At 41.0% G+C, this 13829-nt stretch overlaps 1 long non-coding RNA gene across 1 annotated transcript; it reads left to right on the top strand.

The window, feature by feature from the left end:
* The first annotated feature begins 9266 nt into the window (after positions 1 to 9266).
* Positions 9267 to 13829, top strand: LOC307021210. Its single transcript, XR_013803104.1, has 4 exons — positions 9267 to 9473; positions 10995 to 11189; positions 12553 to 12713; positions 13525 to 13829. It is a non-coding gene; the product is annotated as an uncharacterized lncRNA (long non-coding RNA).

The raw sequence follows: 13829 nt of genomic DNA, 5'->3' as shown, positions 1-13829 counted from the left end.
TTGTCTTCCGGTGGGCCCCTGGACAGTGTGTCTGCCACCACCAGGGTTTTCCCCGGCACATACTCAGCCTCTGGGTTGAACCTCATCAACCGCATGAGGAGTCGCTGGCAGCGGAGTGGCACATTGTCGAGATCCCTGGAGTTCATCAGTGGGATGAGGGGTTTGTGATCCGTAATCAGTTTGAATGCTGGTAGGCCGTAGAGATACATCTGAAACCTCTCACACACCCACACGCTCGCCAGGCACTCCTTCTCTATCTGAGCGTACCTGGTTTCAGCGTCGCTCAGTCGCCTTGAGCAGTATGCTACCGGTCTCCAGTCCTCGCCATGGAGCTGCAGCAGGACACCGCCTATCCCATAACTGCTTGCGTCTGCTGAGACCCCTGTGCTCCTGTTAACATCATAGTACACCAGGGTATGTGACGTTGTAAGGAGCTCTTTAACTCGCTCAAAGGCTGCTTGTTGCGCCGGATCCCACATCCACACTGAGTCTGCTTTTAACAGTGCATATAGTGGCTGGCCCACTGTGGCGAGGTCTGGAATATATTTCCCCAGGTAGTTGATCATGCCGAGTGCTCTCTTTAGTTCCTGCACGTTTTATGGTGGTTCAAGTTTGCAGACTGTAGACACTTTGGCTGGGTCGGGTCGTACACCATCTTTGTTGATCACCTGACCCAGGAAGTGCAGCTCCTCCTTTCTCAGCACACACTTCTCATTGTTCAGCTTCAGGCCTGCAGACTCCAGCCGATCCAGAACCTTCTGCAGCCGCTCATCATGTTCGCTGGTGTTGCTGCCATGGATGATGATGTCGTCCATGTAGACGGCGACGCCATCCAGCCCTTCCAGCGTCTCCACCATCTTCCTCTGAAATATCTCAGGTGCGCTGCTTATCCCAAAGGGAAGACGTTTAAAACAGTACCTTCCGTACGGCGTGATGAAGGTGGTCAACCTCTGGCTGTCTTTGTCCAGTGGGATCTGCCAGAACCCTGATACTGCGTCAAGTGATGAGAAGACTGTGGAGCCGCTGAGCTGAGCTATCATCCCCTCTGAAGTCAGCAAGATGAATCTCTCCCTTTTGACAGCCTTATTAAGCTTCTTTAAGTCCACACAGATGCGTGCTTTTCCAGACTTTTTCTGGACTGGCACCATGGGTGCGCACCACTCTGTTGGGTCAGTCACGGCTTCAATGATGTCGTTGGCTTCCATCCTCTCCAACTCCTCTTTCACTGCACCCAGGAGCGGTATGGGGACCCGGCATGCTGTGCATACTGCATAGGGCTGGGTATTGTCCTTTAGAGCTATCTTCACAGGCTGTGTTTTCAGTAGGCCAAACTCCTGTTCACTGCGGTTGACCTTGCCCACTGGCCTGCTGAGTAGGTTATTCACACTCTGCCCTCTAATGACATAGAGCCTGCATGTGTATGTTTTTCCCTTGTAGCTGGTCTGAGTTATAAACTGCCCTAAACAGTTCAATCCACCCCCGGGACCACTCAGCACCTTCTTTGGCCTCTGTAGAACCCTTTTTGGCTCCAGTGTTTTGCACACAGTTTCGCTTATGATACTACAATCGGCTCCAGTATCTATTTTAAATTCTACAGGTGAGCTGCCAATCTCTAATGTGACTGTCCATTCATTATCATTAAGAGGCATGCTATTAACTGAGCCCAGATAATAATACTGTCCATCTTCTGATCCCTCACCCTCAGTCACTTCTCTCACCTGCTTGCTCTTGCACACCCTTTCCCAGTGTCCACTTTTCCCACAATTATTGCAAGTAGACCTCCTTGCTGGGCAGTCATCCTGCTGGCTGTGTGGCATTTTGCCGCACCGCCAGCACTTCCTGTGGTCATTCTCACTCTCTGTCTCCTGGCGCCTCTCTCTCTGTGGGTGCCGCCACTTCTGTGTTGCACCTCTGCTATGCCGTTGTGCTACTTCCTGCACGGCGTAAGCCCGCTCCCGTTGCTGGTTAACTTGAGCTTTTACCTCCTCTGATTGACGCGCCTCTTGTACCGTCATCTCCAGAGTGAGGTTAGGGATCAGCTGTAGCCTCTGAGAAAGATCCTTGTCTAGAATTCCCACCACGATTCTGTCTCTTATATTTTCCTCACGAGCCGTTCCGAAGTTGCAATGTTCCGACAGCTCATATAGTGCGCGGATGAATGTCTCTGCGCACTCTCCCGCGCGCTGCATTCTCTGGTTGAAACATGCCCGTTCATGTATAACATTGCGTCTCGGGATGAAATATGCGTCACATTTCGCCAGTACAACATCATACTGCGACTCCCTTTCCTCTTCCCCGTAGGTAAAAGAGCTGAGAATATTCTCTGCTTCCTTCCCGAGCGCATACACCAGCGTGCTTACTTGAACTGGACCTTCTTCTTTGTCCAACTTAGTAGCTGTCCTGTAGCGTGTAAACCGTTTCTTCCAGTCTGACCATTCGGCGGGTTTCTCGAAACAAAAACTCTCTGGTGGTTGAAACTTTGCCATCCCGACCACTTCTGACACCATGTAATATCTTGGATATTAACAGACAACGGAACAGTTGGTTATTTAACAGCACGCTTTATTGCCTCCTCCGGTGGTTCATCAATTCCAACCTAGACTACCTCTCGTGCCCCTCCCACTTACTGTAACTTTCGTAAACATTCCGTAACGTATATGACAACTCCCCTTGTAGTCAGTTAACAATACTATGACAGCCTTCATTTTACATGCAGTAAAATTATGTGTATTTTATATGTTTTTACATAGAATTCAATGTAATTTAACATTCAAGACAATTAAACAATGGAATTATCCTGTAAAAAAAACGATAATTTCTCGTCAAAACAAATAAACATAATAAAACCTTTATTTATTTTAAATAAAAGTAATTTACTGTATTTTTATGGTATTTACACTTAATATAGAAAAACAAGAAAGGTCTGTAAAATAATACAGTACATTTCTGTGAAAAAACCTTTTTTTTTTTTTTTTTTTTTTACAGTGTACAGAATAAAATATAGAATGAATTGAATGATGAATAAACAGTGAGGAGGGGTATGAATACACTAGATCAGGGGTCGGCAACCTTTTTGATATGAAGTGCCATTTAAAAAAAAAATTGTTATCAGCGTGCCAACCATAGGTGTCAACGATCGAGAATTATCAACGGGAGGGGGGGGGGGGGGGGTTGAGGTGTTGGACGCTCTTGAACTATCAGCAGGAGGGCGGGGAAGCAGTGTGTGGACCTGTCAGCGCAAGTTACATGATGCCGAATTTAACAAACACCTTTAAATAATTGGTTTAAACGGCATAATAATAAGGACGATCGTCCGTTCTGTGATTCTCCAGAGCACACATGTTAGGATATTAGGCTCATGGAAGTGAAACGAAGAAGCGGAAAAACAGAGGTCTGTGATGTATTTTGTGAAACAGAAGAACAGCTAAATAAATGCAACGGCCTCCCAAGAAGAGCTCGCCTCTCTCCAGTCATTTAAGTTAAAGTTGGTTATTGAACCTGAAGCTTGTTGATTCTGCCCTCCTCGACTACGGTCTGGGAGCCGACAAGAAAATTCAACACACAGATGGCCAGTCCGCCCCTTTGTAGCGTATTATTTCGATAACAGATGAGCAGATCGCCACTGGGCTTTCAACTAAATACACAGCCACGCAAAAACTGCGGCATTTGTACAGCTCCTTATGGGTACTGCAATTAGTGAAGTGCTTTATTCCTCTGTGGTGAAACGATCAGCACTGCACCACGGAGGAAAGCGGCAGAAAGTCACCTGGAGATAAAGAGAGCGGGGCTGCGTTGCATGCTGTTAACTGTGTTCGTTATTCTCCCGTCCAGGAGAGAAGCTTTAAAAGGAGACTAAATGGAGTCTCTGTGAAAGTTCAATTGGGTACTTTAATTAAAAAAGGCGCGGGTTGGTCACAAGCATGATATTGTTCAGTTAGACAAACAGCTGTGATCCGCTCCTCGTTAGGGAAGAGCAGAGGCCGATCTCTCCTCCGGTGCTGATATATATCCTCTGCTGGCTCCTCCCCGCCAGCCGGCTCGCCTCGTCTCCAATGTCCGTTATTGCATTTAAACAGAGGATTGGTTCTTTTCACATTCAATATATGCTTAACACGCCTTTTCTCCTCATATTCTCTTTCATCACTTTTCATTTAACACATTCTAAACGCTGTAATCAATACTCTAAACAATACCTCTCGGCTCGTTTGGTTTCCGGTCATTCCGGATGTTGTCACATGCTACTCTCGTCTGTAAACAATAATGTATTCAAATAAACTGTACCTTCATTTAATATTCAGCATGGTAGTATCTCAACATCTATAGTTGTAGAGTTAAATCAGTAGGCTTCGGTTTGCACCACTCCATATCATTTCGCTACTAAATTCACCTCTTTAGGAAATCGTATATTAGCCACATGCTAAATGCTAACCGTAGATAAAGGATTTTCAGAATAAAAGCTTAACTGCTTGTGCATAAGAATTTCTGGTTTTTCAGTATAAAAGAGCATTCAAACTGACGGCATGTTTAAACTACATTTCTCCATTAAAACATTGATTTTAATTTCTAACAGTCCCTCCTTACACACCTAAAAGGTGTGTATAATACTGAAATCAATGAGTTCTTCATCTGAACTTTGCATATTACATATCTCATATTAACAAACATACAATCAAATGGAATGGTTTTACAGCCGGCTTTACAAAAATACAAAATAAATTCTTGTCTGTGTTCAAACATAAAAGTTTTCCCTTGTGCATAACTTCTAGTGTTTACATTCAATATCATTCTTCAAAATAGCAGCAATGGCTTGGTATCAGAACATTTCTTCGTCCCTCCTTTCACAGAAACCGTTCTCATACCACGCTCAGTGTTAAGGCACTTGTTTTTACAAAGTGAAAAGAAACAAACCATTTTAGAATAGCAATGATTTTTACAACATGAGATCCACCATATTAGAATAGTATAAAGTAATAAAGAATCAAATAAAATATCTTGGATTGGCAAAGTAAATTGAAAAATAAAAATAAACTATCTTGGAATAGTGTAAAGTAAATTGAAATGGATTCACTCCATTTTAGCATTTTATTTTGCTCACTTCTTCACATGATTTCATAATGTAAAGAATCACATCAGCTGGACATTCATTGATCAATCTCATCTCCGAACATCCATATCATTTAAACTAACTCATCATTGTCATCAACATCTGAATACGGGGGTTGGTCGTCTTGTTCTGCTAGCATTTGTAATTATCTCCTCATGAGAAATTTACCCTCCCTCCTTTCATACCATTTAAGGTATGAAAGTAATATGTTCTCTAGAAGGGGCCGTCGTGATCAATCGGTACGTTCTACTCTGGGGTACGGCATTCTAGACAGTCATTTCTGGGAGAAGATTTTGGTCAGTTACAACAGTTGTAGAGTTTCATCACTTAAAAGTTCCTTCTCATTACCTTTGGGTGGTCTGTTCTAATGCAGTGATAAAGTCCCTGAAATGGTGTGAGAACCAGTGGAATATCAATAACTCATTATACTAATTTATTTTCAATTCTTGTCTACTTAAATAGCTATGCTAACCCATTGAACAGTGTGTGGAACCTTGGGTGCTAGAGCATGTGATAATTACTCCCTCCTTTAACAAGAACTTTAAAACAGAAGTCATTTCATTAATGGTTTGCAGTTCAATTCAGAAATTTACACCTATGGCAGATATGTTTCTCCTTTAAATAACATCTCTAAAAGTCAGGTCATCACTGATTGAATGGATGACCTTTAGGAGCTGGTGGCGCTTGTCTTTTAAAACTCATACTCTGGTGCCGTGCGCTCCCTCTGAAGCTGCAAGTAAGATTTAAAACATCTGCAGGGTGGATCGAGCGACCCCTTCTCCCTGAACGATATTTGTTGTAAAATATGCACCATCACAATGAGTGATCCAAGGCCCCCCATGTATTACTCCCAATTATATTAGTTTTTTTTTAATTAAAATGTGCAATCTCTCTTTTGTCTTTTTAAAACTCTACATCTTGGACAAAAAACAACTGTTATTTCCACCTTAATCTTCCCTCCTGAGGTAATAACCATGCTACAATGGAGATATCAATACTCTAGATTGGAATACTATCTTTGGCTTGGTACTAGCTCTACCTTTAACATTTTCCATACAAATAAAGATTTGTCTGCTTTTATAGAGTGGTTACTAAAACCATCCCTTTAAACTGTAGGTCTATACTGTAACAAATTAAATCTTACCCAAATTCACACATGAATAAAAAAACTCTTAAAGAATAATTTGTTCATATGATGAAAAGATTGAATAATATGTTCTACCCTCAGTGTGTTTTAAGGTTATTTAATAGTTTCCTCTTTCTTACTTTATAAATTCACCAATTGATTAATTCATGGCTAATAAACCTTTTTCTTTACGTATTTCTCGTTGGTGAATAAGTGTGTTTATGTGTAAACTCACTCACTCCCGTTTTCCTTCTCTCCCCCTCTGGTTGTCAAGCCACGACCCCCTCACGTTCTGCCGGACCATGCCAACTCCTCCGGCCTGTCTTCTCCTCCGTTCACCTTCTCCTCAGTCCATCTGCGCTTGGATCCTTCCGCTGTAACTCTTTTCAGTGTCCCATCTGCTTTGCTTTTCATCTCCTCCTTTACAGTCTCTACTTTGTTGCATGGAGGGTGTATTCTGCTCTCATGTCCCACACTCTGCTCTTGTGTCCAAATCTTGTGGCTCAGCTTGGAACTTCATGTCCTGTGGGGGACCGATGAGAGTGTGCCTTTTATTTCACCTGTAGTTCTGGATTCCTCAGGTGGAGATGGTTCTGGATAAAGTCTTGTCATTGTTGGTTCAGCTCTGCTTCTCTGTCTGTTCGATGGAGGAGGAGGAGTCTTCCGTGGTGAGGTCTTTTGTCTGCTTGGAAGTTGGGGTCGTAGCGTTCTGACAGGCGGAGATAGAGAGAGAGAGATCTCGGGACGCATTATCTATAGTTAACACACTGAGGTAAAATAAATCCAATCTTTCCCACTCTATTTTCCTAACCATACTATCTTTCTTTGATGTTAAATGTCATCTAAGCCCAGTTAATGTTTTCTAATAATTGTACCATATCCCTAAACATTGTTTTCACCCACTGTAACATGTTTACTCCAATTAACTCTTTCAGTAAACCACTTTCTTCCATACATTTAAATACCTAGATGCTTCAAGCACCACATATTTCACACACTATAAAGGAACGTCTCCATATTTTCTCCATCACTTTAAATCTCACTGTTATTTAGAACATAAGTAACTTTGGTGACTGTACATATCTGCAATGTCGCCACTGTCTGCTAGGAAATTTTGTTCATAGAGTTTGTACGTACAAAGCTGTACTTTTGGGTTAGTAGCCTGTTTCAACTGTAATCATTTTCAATAATTCTACTCAGGTCACCGGTCGGTTGTTCATAAACTTAACAGGGGGTGTTTCTGGTACAGACTAAAACATGGATCCAGTGTATTTAGAGATTCCCCTAATCTGTAAATCCCCATCACTTACATATCCCGATCACTTAAACCCATCTCATCATTTGATACAAGAACTGCATATAGGGGGGTGAATCATCTTGATTATAACCGCCTCTTGTTTGGGAACGAGTATTTCTAACTCCTCCTCTTGTTGCTCAGCTGATCTTTTGGCTCTGAGGATAAGTGAAAGTCTGTGAAACTCAGCTGGAGTCTTGTTAGTGATGTGGGCATTCTCTATGAGTGAACTAATGGTTCCATGTTTTACTTGATATTGTACTCCCCATCCAACCAACAAGGTGCCAAGTGTAATGAGCACAATCAACAATGCTATTCTGACTCTTATCCCTAGGGGACCCCACAATTGGTTTGGCTTTGTTCTCGTCATCATCTCTATTTTATCCCTGGTTGTGTCCGTTACAGAATTTAAATAATGAGTCCAAAAATAACATACAAAAAATTGGACGCTTTTTCAGATGTAAAACAAAAAAATAGGTTTTCACATTAATGTACAATCTATAAAAATCTATAGACAATTTGTCTTTTGAGCTGTTTCTATCTTTATCTTATTTCTATTTATTGTTTTGTTCCAGCTCTGCCAAATCAGTCCTAACTCCCAATAATGTTCTGGAAGTCGCCAGTGAAGGGTGACAATGTGTGAGGTGGTGTCAATTTGCTCCTTTTTCTTTACCTTTAAACCGGAGCGCGTGTGAAGTTTGTTACAACCTTTCACGCTTCCGTCCACCGGGGATGAGCCCACTGTCTTTTGTGAACCTTCACCCTCACCCAATCACCTGGCCGAACAGGAGTCTCTTCTGGTGTCTCGTCTGGTATCTCTGTAGTTTTCCTAGCCTGCTGTGTAGACAAAACTTGCATAATATTACTCAGAGTTCTGACATATTCATCCACTTCTATTTGTCTAATATCTAAAACTGGACCACTCCCTCCTTGGAGAAGGCCCAAGCTTCGGCATACCTCTTGTTGTTTTATGACCTATTGTTGACTACATGTTATTATTTATTAACTACAACGTCACTGAAATCAACATATCTGTATAATCATGACACTCCCTCCTTTGAGCATAAAATGCTCAATTAATATTGTAATGATTACCGTATTATGAACAGGACATGGAAATCCCACAACGTTGCATTAAATAAATATAAATTCTCCGTGTACCCACAAGGCGTACAAAAATATCATATGATGTATGGCTTTCTGATGGCATAAATGCATATTCACAAAACATTTCCCATTAGCACTTCTAATAGTTTACTTGTTTCAATAATGGCTTTTGTCATGGTATTATGCATCATCGTTGCTGCGAAAAACAATACCCCTGGTGTCGCTAATGCGTCTCGATAACTCTAGGATTAGAGGATTGGTTGACACTGCTGAACTAACATATGATAAAATAATCTGTCTCCAAACTGGAGGGAAAATATGAACTATTCTCACAGAGAGTGACCTGCATGAAGGGCTGGTGCCCCTCACTCAAATGAGATATTGCCTTACGCACTACACAACAAGTCCTCCAACTAATACGACCAAATAGGTCGATTGTTTTCCTCGTTTTCCGACCCATTAATACGACCCAGAGCAGCGTTTTCAATCAACGGGTGCGTCAGCCTGTATACCTTTACGACCCACGGGCGCGTTTTAAATCAACGGGAGGCGGCGTAATGACGTACAACGTCCTCGACAACTTCTGTTAACAACCATCGTTTTTCAGACACGTACACTCTTCAAAAAATCACGGCTTTCTGTCGTAGAACAAAACGTGATCCGCCTCTTAAATTTGTGTCGACCACAGACCTTATTTCGAGCTATTTTCCCAAATCCTATGGAGAAATCTCATTGGTTCTGACGCGAGGGAACCGGAAGTGGTCAAATGCTAACTCACCGGGGTTTTGGACTCGTCACTGCATCAGACAACATCCATTTATTTCCCAGACAAGCTAATAAACGTGAGTAGTCAGATATCAAAAGTATATTCATTTTGGGATATGTATTATGTTGTTTTATTTTGTCGTCTAGTACAGTGACTAAGATTACTATGTTTACCTAGGAATAATGATAGCAAAGCTAAATTAGCCAAAAGTAGAATCAGCTAACGTTAACGTGAGCATGGAAGTTATGTGATCCATCGGTTCATGCGGTTGATCCAAATGTTATCAAACGTCACATTCTTTATAACTATATTAAATACTATTTATCTATTAAGTGAAGAGTGACCAGGGGTGTAATACTGCCGGAACACCGCTCCGGCACCTAAAACGGGGATGGTTGTTAGCATCTGGTGCTAGCTAGCTATGATAACGGATAGGCTAAGAGGCTAATGTACCTAATGTAATGTTTACACAGTTAACTTTAGTCTAAGTTATCTCAGTGGGTCTGAAACAGTTTGGTCACCATATATGGAAATACATATTTCCAAGGCACACTTTTATATTATTGTAATGTTCCACAATAGGAGTCGGAAATTCAAGTTCTTAGGTTCAATAGCTCCTTTGGTAGTATACAAATACAGGTTCATAGGTCACAGGTTGCAGGTCGCAGGTTCAACGTCACACAGCACCCTAAAAGAAATCGAATGAATCTAAAACATCGATGAAATCATTACAATTCATACTATTGGACATACAACAAATGCATAAAAAAACAAAACAGTAAATAGTTAAATATGCACAAAGATACATTTAAAAAAAGTATTATTCTTATCATTTTTTTTATTATTGAAATGTATACAGTTAAGTTTCATATGGGTGTTGACAGATGTATCCATAGATTTAGTTAATTTTGCCCTCAAGTGCACAAGATTGATGCATTTAACTTCACGGGGGCCTCCGGACCCCCCTAGAGGACATGAGGTCCACCCCCACTTAAAACATATTCACATGGATAGGATACTAAATACATGTGCACACTTTTTATATAGTAACCTTTGTACCTCAGCAGGAGGGAGTTAGTTTATAAAGGTCCTTCACTGATCACTTAACTATCACGCAGCTGTGTGCAGCATTTACTGTAAGAATCACACATTTATTCAATAATGCAGACTTAATAAATGACCATTCTTTGTTGATTCTGGCTGGAGTGTTAATTGACAGTAGTTACATAAGCTTCAAAACAAGCCACAACTGCGCGTGCACACGTGCAGAACTTATAGAATTAGCAATACACCCCTGCTAATGATGATTTTAGTATTATTTTCTGTGATGATGGAGCATCAACTTTTGGATCAACCAGATATTGACAGATTAGGGTTGTCCATAACAGTCAATTTAAACATGTGACTGACTCTGTATAACATTGTTTTCCTTACTCTTGTGATTTTTGTTCATCCTATCTAAAAGATAAAAAAACATGAGTTCATTGTTTTAACAAGATTTTTCACGATATAATAAAATACATGAATCCTGTAAACATTTGTAGTATAGTATTCTTATTTTTGGTATTCCCTGACATTATCTGTGTTTCTGTTACAGATGCCTACTCAAAAAGTGTGCCAGACATGCAGGGAAAGCATAGGAGTAGCAAGTAAAAAATGCAAACAATGTGGTGCCATCCAACCCTACAAAGAGAAACTCTCCAAGCAAAAAGAAAAGGTTGCACAGGAGTGGAAGGCCACGCAACAGAAAAACCACAGTGTCAACAAAGTGTATGACTCGACACATTTACTGGTAAGCTTTTTTCTCTTGCAGATGTCAGTTATCATAAAAAAGTGTGTAAATAATCCCTGATCTTAATCTTTTTATACAAATTGTTAAATTACTGAATTGATTTATACTTTCCAACAGTCGCCCTCATTTACTTTTTAAAAATAATCCTAATTTCTTAAGTAAGTTTATGTGAGAAGTACAGACTAGTGCACGATTACTGCACTTCATGTAATGTGTTAAGCAAAATTGTTGTCACCGTTGTATTTAAAGCTGTAAAGGCATAACACATTTTTTCGAACTGATGTTAGATAGTGTTTGTACTTGCAAGCACCCAGTTTTAGTAAAACATTATTTCTTAACCAGAAGTAACATAGTTCAGGCCAGTGGTAATTCCTAGAATCAGAGCTTCAATGTACATGTTTTTCTAATTATATCTTACAAAAAAACCTGCATTTTGGTGTTTTATATTTTATTTTGGAACTTCATGGTATAGAAAACACATAATTATGTGACTATGGTTTCCAAAAGTAAAATAAATGAAATATCATATACATTTTTGAATAAATGGTAAAACCAAGAATGTCACAGAATCAAAACCAGCCCATATTAATATAGTGCTTGAAAGACAATCAAGACCTGGAAAGAGTTAGTATTAATAAAGAGGCCCTTAAAAGCACTTTCATTAAGCTTACCAGAGTCTCTGACTTTGAGCCGTGTTCGAACAGTCATTTAAAAATTCCCCTGTAACACCAGCTTTACATCTGAAGTGCTGTTAATGCGGAACTTTGAACCTGAAATGATATAGGTTATAGCTTGCTGACATGTTTCAAAGCTAAATGTAGCTTATTCAGATATCTGAATGTGAGAATTAAATGGACCCATATTAGGCATGCCAGAAACTGACCATGATCAAAATCGGACAGCCCTGGCGAATATTAATTGATTATTCGCCGCCGAATTGAAACTAAGCCAGGAAAAAAAAGAAATACATAAATAATAATAAAAATATATATAAATAAAATCGAATTTTAAAAATAATTTTCGATTATGGAGACTGTAACGAATATTCGAAAAATAGAATAATCGCTGGCATCCCTAACCCATATAAAAATAACTATGCCCATGTAAAAAAAACTCAAAGTGAACCCGAGCTCGATAAACTTCTTTTTTTTTTACAGTTCTTTTTTAGGGGCTCCCCTAAAAGGGGTCTAAAATCACACCTGGTTAATTGTGGGGTGCCTTCCTCAATGTGCACACGTATCACATCAGTGCATTTTTCACTTATGCAAAATAAATGGAGTTATAATGGCTTTAGGTGTGTGAAAATGTTTAGAACTGTTGTGTACATAATATTTCTTGTTTTTTTGTGTCCATTGTGTTCCAGCTTCACAAATGGAAAATGTTAGATCGGCGTCCCATCCTCCTTCTTGCCAAGAGAGGCACAAATGGTTTTTGCCGATTGCATCTGTCCATGGCAAATCGAGACAGAAGATGGTAACAATGCACTTGTTACCATAAAGAGGATTTACGAAAGCCTAATTAATGGTAAAGTATACAAATCTGCATGCTATATTTCAGCAATGTATCTGTTAACATTTTTTGTAAATTAGTTGCTCAGTTATCTGGTTTTAAATGTAAAAAAATGTGAATCACTGTTTACCAAGTAGTACAAATATGTCGTTATGTCTTGTTTTGTCAGTTAAAGGGCCCATGTCATGCTTTTCTGGTTATTACCCGTCCCCTTGTGTGTTATGAAGCTTTTCCTGCATGTAAACGGTCTGCAGAGTCACAAACCCTCAAAGTACACCCTGTAGCGAGTAAAACTCTAACACAGAAAATACCTGTCTATGCTGCTCTTTTTCAATTTTTTTCTTCCTGAGTATAGTGACGTAACGGGCATAGTGACGTACCGGCTCACACACACTCACTCAGCCTTATCTTTTCTCAGCCGAGGCTCCGCGGATCTCCACACGCACACACACTCACAGCCTGGATGTGAGTGTGTGTGTGTGTGTGCGCTCAGGCTGAGTTCCTCGCTGTCTCGCAGACCCCACACAGCAACCAGGAAACAACACCAGTAATCCAGCTCACACTGTCTGCTCCTCGAGCCTCAAAGGGCGGAGCAGCGAGCCCCCCAACGTCCCGCCAACACGGCACCCAGACCCCACGCAGCATTCTCATCTGTTTGTCCTTACTGGTGTCATTTCCTGGTTGCTAACAAACGCCATTGTAACACAGAATAACTGATGTTCCGCTGTTTCATTTTTAGCTGTAATTACTCAGATTATAAATGTATATGGCGGATTATACTTGGTCATTTACTCACCATGCGTCTACTTTTTTTTCTTCTCAATAGTGACTTTGGCAGTTGAACCTGAGGGCCCTTGTACCACACAGGCAGAAATGGCCGCAGACCCAGGATCAGACTTGTCTGTACCTCTTACCACCGAGACTGACACTGAGTTCACTCTCTTCCTCACTCCTGTGTCCTCCGGCCTGACTCCTGCTCTCTCCTCCGGGCTGACTCCTGCTCTCTCCTCCGGCCTGACTCCTGCTCTCTCCTCCGGCCTGACTCCTGCTCTCTCCTCCGGGCTGACTCCTGCTCTCTCCTCCGGCCTGACTCCTGCGCTCTCCTCCGGCCTGACTCCTGCTCTCTCCTCC

Source organism: Notothenia rossii (assembly GCF_949606895.1).
Source record: "Notothenia rossii genome assembly, chromosome: 10".
Taxonomy (NCBI): Eukaryota; Metazoa; Chordata; class Actinopteri; order Perciformes; family Nototheniidae; genus Notothenia; species Notothenia rossii.
This window is presented reverse-complemented; position numbering and strand designations above follow the sequence as displayed.